Source organism: Hibiscus syriacus, unplaced genomic scaffold (assembly GCF_006381635.1).
Source record: "Hibiscus syriacus cultivar Baekdansim isolate YM2019G1 unplaced genomic scaffold, ASM638163v2 tig00117048_pilon, whole genome shotgun sequence".
NCBI classification, from domain to species: Eukaryota; Viridiplantae; Streptophyta; class Magnoliopsida; order Malvales; family Malvaceae; genus Hibiscus; species Hibiscus syriacus.
Window position 1 is genome coordinate 685534 of NW_024063538.1, and position 10667 is coordinate 696200.

The 10667-nt window shown below is 36.8% G+C and overlaps 2 pseudogenes; one reads left to right on the forward strand and one right to left on the reverse strand.

Moving 5' to 3' along the window:
- Positions 1-4119: 4119 nt before the first annotated feature.
- LOC120197410 lies at positions 4120-7021 on the reverse strand (annotated as a pseudogene).
- Positions 7022-8555: 1534 nt separating this feature from the next.
- On the forward strand, positions 8556-10667 carry LOC120197254 (annotated as a pseudogene).

Genomic DNA, 10667 nt, shown 5'->3' on the forward strand with positions numbered 1-10667 from the left:
GTCCAAAATGGCTGCAAATTATTGAAAATTAGCAAGGGTAAAATACCTAATTTAGTCACTTTAATTTTAGGGTATTTACAAGATTAGTCCTTAAGCTTGAACTATAAATATCCTATCTCATTTAGCTTCAAAACCATCCCAAAGCATTCTAGTTTTCTTCCAATACTAGAGAATTTAGAGAGTTTCTTGAGAGTTGTTTTCTCCTTTTTATCAAGAGAGAATTATCATTGTTTTCTCTTTGGTAGATAGAGAGAAGTTGTAATTCCTATTTTCTCATAGTGAAATTCTTCTACCGTTGCCCGTGGTTTTTACTCTATATTATTTAGGGGTTTTCACGTAAATTTTGTGTCTTCTTTATCTTCATTTTTATTTTCTCAAATTATACGTTGTGATTTTGCTCTATTCGATAGCCGTCTTCCGCAACATAACATTCATCTTCGGACAACTCATTGACGTCGATCAAGCTCTGGCTCCCGACTACTTCACATCTAGTCGATGAAAGTTCTCGCCGTCTTCTTTGGAATACAGAGTGACCCTATCATCAATCCTCGCTCCGTTGAAAAAAACGAGTCCACCCCGAGCCGCTGATGTAGTACACGTTGGCTCCTTTACTATTGCATTCAAACTCCCACCATTCAGACTCGTATGTGACCGTTAACGCAATCTTACGACCAGGAGCTTCAGGAAGTGTACCACTAAGATCAACAAACTTCCATCCTGCTTCATTGTTTGTAGCAAGACAAACTTGTCCCATTACCGCCATGTTCTTCCGTACTCCGCGAATAAATGCATATTGATTATATGGTTAGAAATCGCGAGGGAAGGTTAAAACCTTCCGACATTGTTCCAAGTCGAATGTTTTTTAGAGTTTTTCTTGCATACGCTGTAAATTTCTGTAATTTGTTTGTTTTGGTCATCGCAAGAGCTGAAATGGCGATGCTCTGTTTTCATGGATAAACTTCGACGGGTCAAACAGCGAGCAATACATCATTCGAATGCTCGAGTTTTAGCTTTTAGATGTTGGGAAAGATAGATATCTAAAAATGTCGGGAGAAAATCTTTCGACATTGTTCGAACTTGATGCTCTGTTTTCGTATAACTGTGAATATTTATAATTTGTTTGTTTTTGGTGTTTTCGAGAAGTAACTCATCATTTGGTAGTGTGAATGAATCACCCATTCTCTTGTTTTCGTTTGTAATTAATATTAAACAGCTTTTTCTCTTAACAGAGAAAATCCCAGCATCGCTCGCTCGTTCTCTTTTGGTAGAGACGATGAATCAGACTTTCTTGAGCCAATTAATTATTATTAGGGTAAATTACATATTTTTATCACTCACCTTTCTTTCCTATTTTAGTCATTACAATTTTAAAAGTTTTAATTTAATCATTAAATTTTTTAAATTACTCTATTTTAATTATATGGACCTAAAATCAGTAACACTAGAATGACATGACTTTTTTGCTAACATGAAATATTATTTGCTTACATGAAAGCCACATTTCAATATTTTAATTATTTTTAGCTTTATCATACACTTTTATGTCATTACAGTCAATTAAATTTTACAAATCATTTTTACATAGATTTGTTATATTAATCCTTTGGGTTATTTTTTTTAGTTTTCTTTCATTTTTTTATGTTGATTATTTAACCTCTAATTTACTGGTTTCTTAATTTTTTTTGTTTTAAATTTATTTTTGACATAATTTGAATCACATGCTCATTTACCATTATAGAATATTTGCGTAATTTCAATTTTTTTTTAAAAATAATTTTTCTATTTTCTTATTCAATTTCTGAATTCTATATTTTATGAAATTTTATCCTTTAACGGTAATTATTTATAATTTTTTCTCATCATCAATTCATTTATTCTTTCGTATTTGTTGTACATCTGGAATCAAATGTTGTTCTTTTGGAGTTATTTGTGTCCTCCGATTAATTATTACCTTTGTAAGATTATCGATAAATTCAGAGATCGAATTTATGTAGTAATTGTAGTTTTGACAGAAGGTTTACACGGTAGTGCTCCAAAGATTATGAAGCTTTCCAACGAACTAGGAACTACCACTTGAATATTCGTAGTCCACACCAAGCCTGCCACCTTTCCAGATATATCACAATGGAAAAGAGATGGATAACAGTTTCCACCTCTTTATTACACAACGCAGCAATCCGATGATACACTACCTACGCCACGTTTCATCAGTTCAGCTCGAACCGGAATGCGACCTTGGACTAGTCTCCACAACAACGCTTCTACCTTAGGAGGTGCCAAACCCTCCCACATCAACTCCCACAGCCTGTTCGCATTCGCTTCAACTACATATTTACTTTTGCAAAATGATTTCGGGGTGTAACTGCCTGTCGAATCCCCAATCCATCTTACACTATCCCTGCACAATGAGTCAGAAGAAGCAACATTTATAGAATTCATGAAAGTATCCCACATGTCAATTTCCCAATCAAAGAGGTTTCTCCTCGGTTGGATATTCCATTCCCCACCAAGCTTAATGATGTCAATAGTCGGTTTTCACTGTTTTGATTGTTGTCATCTGCTGTGGTCGGTTTAGTGGAACTTTGCTGCTCTTGATCATTGGCCGTGGCTTGCTGTGTGAGTGTTGTAATGTGTGGGGTGCCCATTACTTGTTTCCTTCATTTAGTTTGTTTTTCTAGATTTGAACTGCTATATCCACTCTTTTTTACTTTGCTAAGAATTGAAGATTGAATATTAATGGAGGGGCTATCTGTAATTCGCAATCTAAGTGTTCGGGACTGAGGTTCTGAAGGAGTTTGGTGTTGATCTATCGAGTTGTCGTTAACGCGAGTCAGTCCTAGTTCTAATTCTTGTTTGTAAGATGTCTTGGGAGCACACCATGAAGCTAGGTGGAGGTTTACTGATCGTAGCGGCACACTCCCCGGTGGTCGAATCGTTTTAACGGTCACCGACGGGTCCGAATGGTGGAAGTTTGGATGGAAGAGTGAAGGAGACGTCGTGTACTGCATCAGCGGCTCTGGGTGGCGGCTTTTCGTCCAGCCGAGGATGGATGCTTTGGTCACCCTTTATTCCAAAGACAACGACGAAGAATTTTATAGAATCCGAGTGAGGTAGAGAGCTTGATGAACGTGTATACATTAGTGTTCGATCTCTTGTTTGTGTAATTGAGTAGGATTGAAGTGTATGTTTGTGGTTTGCATCTCTGTTTATCAGGCAGCATGCTTCTTTTGCTGCTGCATTGTTAAGGTCTTGTAATCCTTTATGTTATCGGTGAACTCCGATTCAATGTACATGATTGTAAAATATTGTTTGTGTCTATAATTATGATATAAAAATTGAATCCAATCCAAATTTTATATACAGTATATATCAAAGTCTGTGTATATAATTATGTATTTAATAAAAGTTCATGTATAGTTCTGAGAATCATCTCTATAAGGAGTACCGAGTATTTACAGCGTATGCAAGAAAAACCCTCGCGATTTCTAACCATTTAAACAATATGCATTTATTTTCCTTTCCTTGCTCGAGAAAGCAAAGCTGGTTCAGTTACAAATAACCCTTAAGAAAAGTGCAATCAAAACTACATTCTTCTTTCTTTCAGAAAAAAAAATTGAATTCGCAGATTACTGAAGAACATGGCGGTGATGGGACAAGTTTGTCTTGCTGCAAACAATGAAGCAGGATGGAGGTTTGTTGATCTTAGTGGTACACTTCCTGAGGCTCCTGGTCGTAAGATTGCGTTAACGGTCACAGACTGGACTTGAATTCACAGATGGGTCGTAATATTGGTACACTGCATCGCAGCAAACACATTAGTAGCACTGCCACCCAAGACAAGATTCTGTACATGTTCCAAGTCGAATGTTCTGAAAATGTTTGTAATCTGTTCGTGTTTGCCACAGTGTGAACTAACTAAAAGTTCGATGTTTGACGTTAGAGTTTTCATGGTAGCTTCATAAACTAGGTGAAACAGCGAGACCGTGTTTGGTAGTGAGACTACCACATGTAAGTTTTAGCTTTTGGCCCAAGTTGTGTTGCGCAACCCTTTTTACTCTACAGAGAAAATCTAAAACCAGCTTGCTCGCCAACCAGTTTGCTATCCGTCTGCAGAAATACAGAAACAAGGTGCTATTAGGCAGTTACTTCACAAGCACAGACAATTAACTGAAAATCATAAGCACGTCAAAACTTACTCCGCAACATTTGCCTGCTTCATGACTTCCGAACCCAACGAAATTAAAATGAATATTTTGCACAAGTGATCGGCACAGGAAATCCTCCATGAATGAAAAATTAATCCTTGGTTAATTACCAGTAACCTCCACCCCTATCTTCTGATAAATGGGAACTTAAACAACCAACTTCACCAGTAATCAAAAAGCTCATTTTTCTGGGGCCGCAAACTCGGTATTCTTCCCTGACCCCAAACTTTCTGTACCCCCTAAAGGGATTTCAAAGCGATTCCCTTCCATCATCCCTGTAAAAGAATATTAAATCGAAGCTATGTCAAGAACATCAAATAATATACAGAGGACAATAAACTGCACTAATAGAAAAAAGGAACTCATGAACTGCTGTCTATTTGGCAATTAGAATGTAGCACTAATTCCAAAGATCAACAAAGCCAATGAAGACAAAAAGCAAGAAAAAAGAATACTATTTTAGCCATACCTGTGCACTACTGTTTGCCAGTCATCCACCATACTTTGTTCCTTTTCTATGGATTGATTCCTTTTCTTTTCGAGATCTTGTTTTCCACTCTACCATCTGAAGCCATCTCCAACATCTTCTCTGCAAGTTCATCAGCCTCGTGCTTGTTTCCTCGTTTACCCAAGTCATCAACCACTGGCATGAATGATGCAGGATCAAATTTGTATCCTTTGATAATCACTTGTGCAAAATACCACTAGCTTCCTCTAACTTCTCATCTTTACAAAGTTTTCAATGAGATCCTTATAAAGGAAATTACCCAAATGAAAAGATCTATCTAACGCAGCTTCAAAGACCACTTTAGCTTCTGACACTTGCCCTCCCGCAAGCAACTCATTGAACATTAAACTATATAAGGCTTCCTTCTGGCCACATATACTTAAAGCAATCTCGAATAACTCATTCGCTACTCCAAATCACATGCCTTGCAGAAAGCTTCTATTAACATCCTGAAGGAAGACGAAGTGTCCTGGATTTTCCGTTTTGCAAAGAGATCGAATAATATTATTGTAGGTACAAACATTAGGAGTAATCCCTCTTTCTCATCTCAACTAGTCCATATACTCAAATATTTGATTTTTACTTCCTAGGCCAAGTATCAGTGAATTATAGTCTGTATCTCTTATTACACCCTTTTTTTCCATGTCCTTGAGAACTCGAAATGCAGAAGAGATTTTTCCTTCTTTACAGAAAATATGGATGAAAGTATCAAAAGTAACCGCATCGGGTTGCAATTTTTTACCCATCATCTCTTTGAATTTCTTTTTAGCCTCATCTATCCTTCCAGCCTTTCATAGAGCACTAATTATGATAGAATATGTAACTAAGTCAGGAGTACATTTCATGCTACAGTTAACATCATCAACTAGGCCAATAAATGAGTTTCCAAGGTTACCTAGAGCACTTCCGTGCGTCCACATCTCATCGGTGATTTCCATAGCTTTTTCCAACTTCCCACTTATACACAAACCATCAATTACAATATTGCAGGTTATAGTATCCACACCATAACCTTTTTCATCATCTTTTGCAATAACTCTTCTGCCTCTAATATTTTCCCCTCTTTCCACAAGCTATGCAGCAAAATATTGCAAGTATAAGTATTCGGGACACAACCATTTCTCATCATCTCATTTAGAATATCATTTGCTTCAGATAACTTCCCTTTACGACAGTAGCCATGTAATAAAGTGCTGTAAGTTATTGTATCGGGAGAAAGACCACTCCTTATAATAAACTCATCACCATTATACGATAAATATAGGTTCTACACCTTTATTGACCATGTCCTTAAGTACAAGTTGAGCCTCTAGTAACTTCCCATTTAGCAACCCCAACAACAGATATTATAACTCTCTAATTCATCAAATAGCCATTTTTCTCCATAGACTCAACCAAGTTCTTTGCTTCCACCAGCATCCCCTGCTTATAGCACCCCTCAAGCATTAGATTATAGGTTATAACATTAGCCGAGGTAGCCCCACGGCTTCATCTATTTGCATCTCTCTTAAAATCCTGATGCTTCGAGAACTTGACCGCTTTACAAAGAGCGGATATTCTAGCATTGAATGTAACTTCATCAGGAAACAAACCATCCTCTCTCATTCTTTCTACCAAATTTTCAGCATCATCAGTTTTACCTTCCTTACAAAAAACTCGAAATCAATGTATTATACACAACTCCATTCGGCAAAATCCTGGACTTTTCATTCATCCAAAAGCTCCACCCTTTTATTAGCAAGGGCGAATCTGCAATACCCCCGAACCAAAATGCCAAACTAAACTCATTAGGCAGACAACCTTTCTCAGGCATTTATCAAACAATTCTCGGGCGTCCTCCAAATGACCCAATCACACAACCAACAAATCAAATGATTGAAGCATAGTTTGAGGAAAAACCCGGCAACGACCATATCTTTATACAACCAAAGCACACAATCGGAAATTCTTTCTTAATACAACATCCAAAGAGAACATTGTACAGACAAATGGAAGGCGGGTTTTGTAGGAAGTTTGTTCTTATGGACCGGAACTGGGAAAGGATTATCAAAGAAACCTAATTTAGCTAGAGATTGACAAGGGAAATGAGGGAGCGGAGGGGATTTTGTCGGGGCTGTGAGGATAAGAGGAGGAGGTGAAGCTGATCGATTTCTGGGAGCAATTTAGAACGGATAGGATACGGCAATGGTGCACTGATGAAAGAACAGAGGGATTGGGTGTGAAGATGAATCCGCTTGAAGAGTTGCCATGCTAGCTTTGGGTTTTTGGTGTTTTTGAGGAGTGCTTGGGTAAGGTCTGTTGTTCCCATGAAAACACGATCGAGGGGAGAAAGTTATGGTTTTGGATCAAACTATTGATCGCTAAAGAAAGGGCGAGTCAAAGTTGAAGAGAGACAACCACTGCTTCCTTGACCTTGATATCCTTCTCTCTCGTTATGAATGTATAGCATTCTGAGCTGCTGGACTGATGTATCGGTGCTCGATTTCTAACAGGAACCGCCGTATTGAACTGATGGAGGAAGACCGGTTTAGCCAAGTATAAACAGTGTTGAGGTCTCCAAGGATCAAAGTGCAACGCAGATAGGACTAACGTGGACCAGTGCTAAATTACCTATATAAATATATATTAAAATAGGATAACTAGTCGAGCTAACAAATGAGGCATTATATTCTTTTTAAGTAATATAAGAGTTTCAAACTATGATAACGCAGATAGGACTCCTATTTTGATTATTCTATTGTTAAATATTTAATAATATTATGATGAAATATTTTTGTAAAAAAAATTATGAAACACTTTAAATAAAATTTTCAAATTATAACTGTAGAGAGATGTAAAAAGAGGAAGCATGTTATATATCTTATTTTTATGCTAATCAGATGAAGAATATTATAGACTATAGTATTTTAGAGTTTTATAAGTTTTAAATTGAATTTTACGCATTTTAAAGTGATTTATGTAAAATCTAAAATGATAGAGTGATAGGAAATAATTGGACGAATTAGTTGATAACTTAAATGATTGAAAAAGACACACAAAAATATTAATTACAGCGTTAACATGACATAATGATAAAATTATAAAAATTTTATATTTGAAATAAGAAAATAACTTGAATGACACAAAATCTATATCAATAAAAACAACTAACATTAGCACACATGACTACTATATACCTTCCATTCATAATTTAAACATTCAAATAACAAAAATATAAGTAAATTGAAAATTTAATGAGTCGAGGGAACATATTTAAACTTTTATGATCAAATCAAAAATGAAAAAAATGATAAAATTTATAATTTACCCATCAAAATAACACTCATTCTCCGTAATTAATTAGTTTAATATATTTATATATAATCGATTTAATTAGAATATATTGATTTGTCTAACCAAAATTGAGCTGTAATTTAATTAGAAAAATTTGATTTGTTTAACCGAAATTGAGCTGTAAAACTAAATTAATTAAAATTATATTTAACTTAATCACAATAATCGAATTAACCAAAATCAATTTAACCGAATGATTCATTTAGTTGATTTTAACCGACATATCCTCTCCCTTATTCGTTACTCAAACCCAAAACCGCCATTGTTGATCAAAAGCTAAGCACTTGTAACGTTTAGAAACAGCATAGGTTGGAAATAACAATAGCTGAATTCTTGATGACTCACAGCTATGTGATCAAATTGGTCAAACGTGTCATTCTAATCCTTTATTGGATAATCAAAATCCACTCTGTAGTTGATGTTGATTATATATATATTCACATGTATATATCTTTATTCTCCAACTTCTCTTGCTCTTTACGCTACAAAACAGAAGGAAAAAAGGTTTCTTCGCTCTCCAAGTTTCATCCTTTTTTTTAATTTCATTTGATCCCAAAAAGAAGCTTTGATCTAATTTTGAGGGGAAAGGTTTGAGTTTTGTGTTGAGGAAAAAAAGGGCTTGTCATGGATCATGAAGCTGATGCTCATAGAACTGATTTGATGACCATCACTCGCCATGTCTTGAATGAGCAAACCAAGCACCCTGAATCTCGTGGCGATTTCACCATCTTGCTCAATCACATTGTTCTTGGCTGCAAATTCGTCTGCTCTTCTGTTAGCAAGGTCCTTTTACACTCTTTACTGGTGATCATTTGGTATTTTTGTAGTTCTGATATCAGATTTCACTTGCAAAATCATTGTTCTATGTGTACAGGCGGGTCTTGCAAAACTATTAGGACTCGCAGGAGAGACCAATGTTCAGGTATGCCTTCATCGTTAATGGCTTTAATTTTCCATCATCTTCTGTTGTATGAATTGAGACCCCCCCCCCCCATGTTTTAGGGTGAAGAACAGAAGAAGCTGGACGTGCTTTCGAATGAAATTTTTGTTAAGGCTTTGATTAGCAGTGGACGAACAGTAAGCCTGAAAAACTATCTGTTCATATCTTTGATTGAATGAAAATTAGTGCATAATCTTATGTGTAATCTTGTGTAGTGCATCCTGGTTTCGGAGGAGGACGAAGAGGCTATATTCGTCGATCAATCGAAGCGTGGAAGGTTTGATACATGCAGAAATCCGACACTGATATGCCTAATCATCGTGTCCGAGTATTGGTTACGAATTCTAGGCTAAATTTTGTATTTGTTTATGCAGATACATTGTTGTTTTTGATCCATTGGACGGATCCTCAAACATTGATTGTGGTGTTTCCATAGGAACTGTAAGCTCGCCCTTTGCTTCAGCCTTCAGCATTTCCTTTGTTCTAAACTGGTTTATGCATGGTGAACATGAATGTTTACCTCTTGTGATCAGATTTTCGGGATTTATCTGGTGAAAGATAAAGACAATCCAATGATCGATGACGTATTGCAACCCGGAAGAAACCTCTTAGCAGCCGGTTATTGCATGTACGGAAGCTCCTGCACGGTAAGAACAATCACCACTATCAGCATTTACTGCAACTCAGATCGATTTTGTTTTGATAATTGAAACACATTGGAAGGGTTCTTTGCTTTTGATTTGCAGCTAGTGCTGAGTACCGGGAGTGGCGTCAACGGTTTCACACTCGATCGATCTCTCGGCGAGTTCATACTAACCCATCCCAATATCAAGGTACCAAAAAGGGGAAAGATTTATTCAGTAAATGAAGGAAATGCCATGAATTGGGATGAGCCAACTACAAAGTTTGTGGAAAAATGCAAGTTCCCTGCAGATGGTTCACCCCCAAGGTCCCTTAGGTACATTGGAAGGTAATCTACTATTAGGCTCGCTATGTTACTCGGACGCTTCGAGCACCGGACATGAGTATATTTACCTGTGTCTGGATATGTGTTGCATTCTATACTCGACCAGAGATAACACTAATGGCATTTGCCTTTGCAGCATGGTTGCAGATGTGCACCGGACATTGCTTTACGGCGGTATCTTCTTATACCCTGCAGATAAGAAAGTCCAAACGGAAAGCTTCGGTACAACATCGCTTTGAAAGCTCCATTTCTTCATTGCAATTTTGGTTTATTTCCTCACTTAACATAACTTCTTTCCTATAGTCTTCTTTACGAAGTCTTCCCAATGTCATACCTGATGGAGCAGGCTGGAGGTCAAGCTTTCACCGGAAAACAAAGGGTAATATGACTTGCTTGCCTCAATCATTTTCGATCGAGAAAACTCGAGTTCCTTACCGTTCGACTCGTCGAGCATCGATTCGATTCACAAGGCAACAGAATCCTCATATGTTGTTAATTTTCCATGCATTTGCAGGCACTTGATTTAGTCCCAGGGAAGATACATGAGCGATCTCCAGTTTTCCTTGGCAGCTATGATGATGTTGAAGAGATTAAAGCACTCTACGCTGCTTCAAATTAAGATGAACAAGAAGAAAGAAAACAATTGCATAAACTTGTAGGCCACAAGTCACTTTAACCTTAAACATGTGATTTCATACTATGTTAATAATCTGT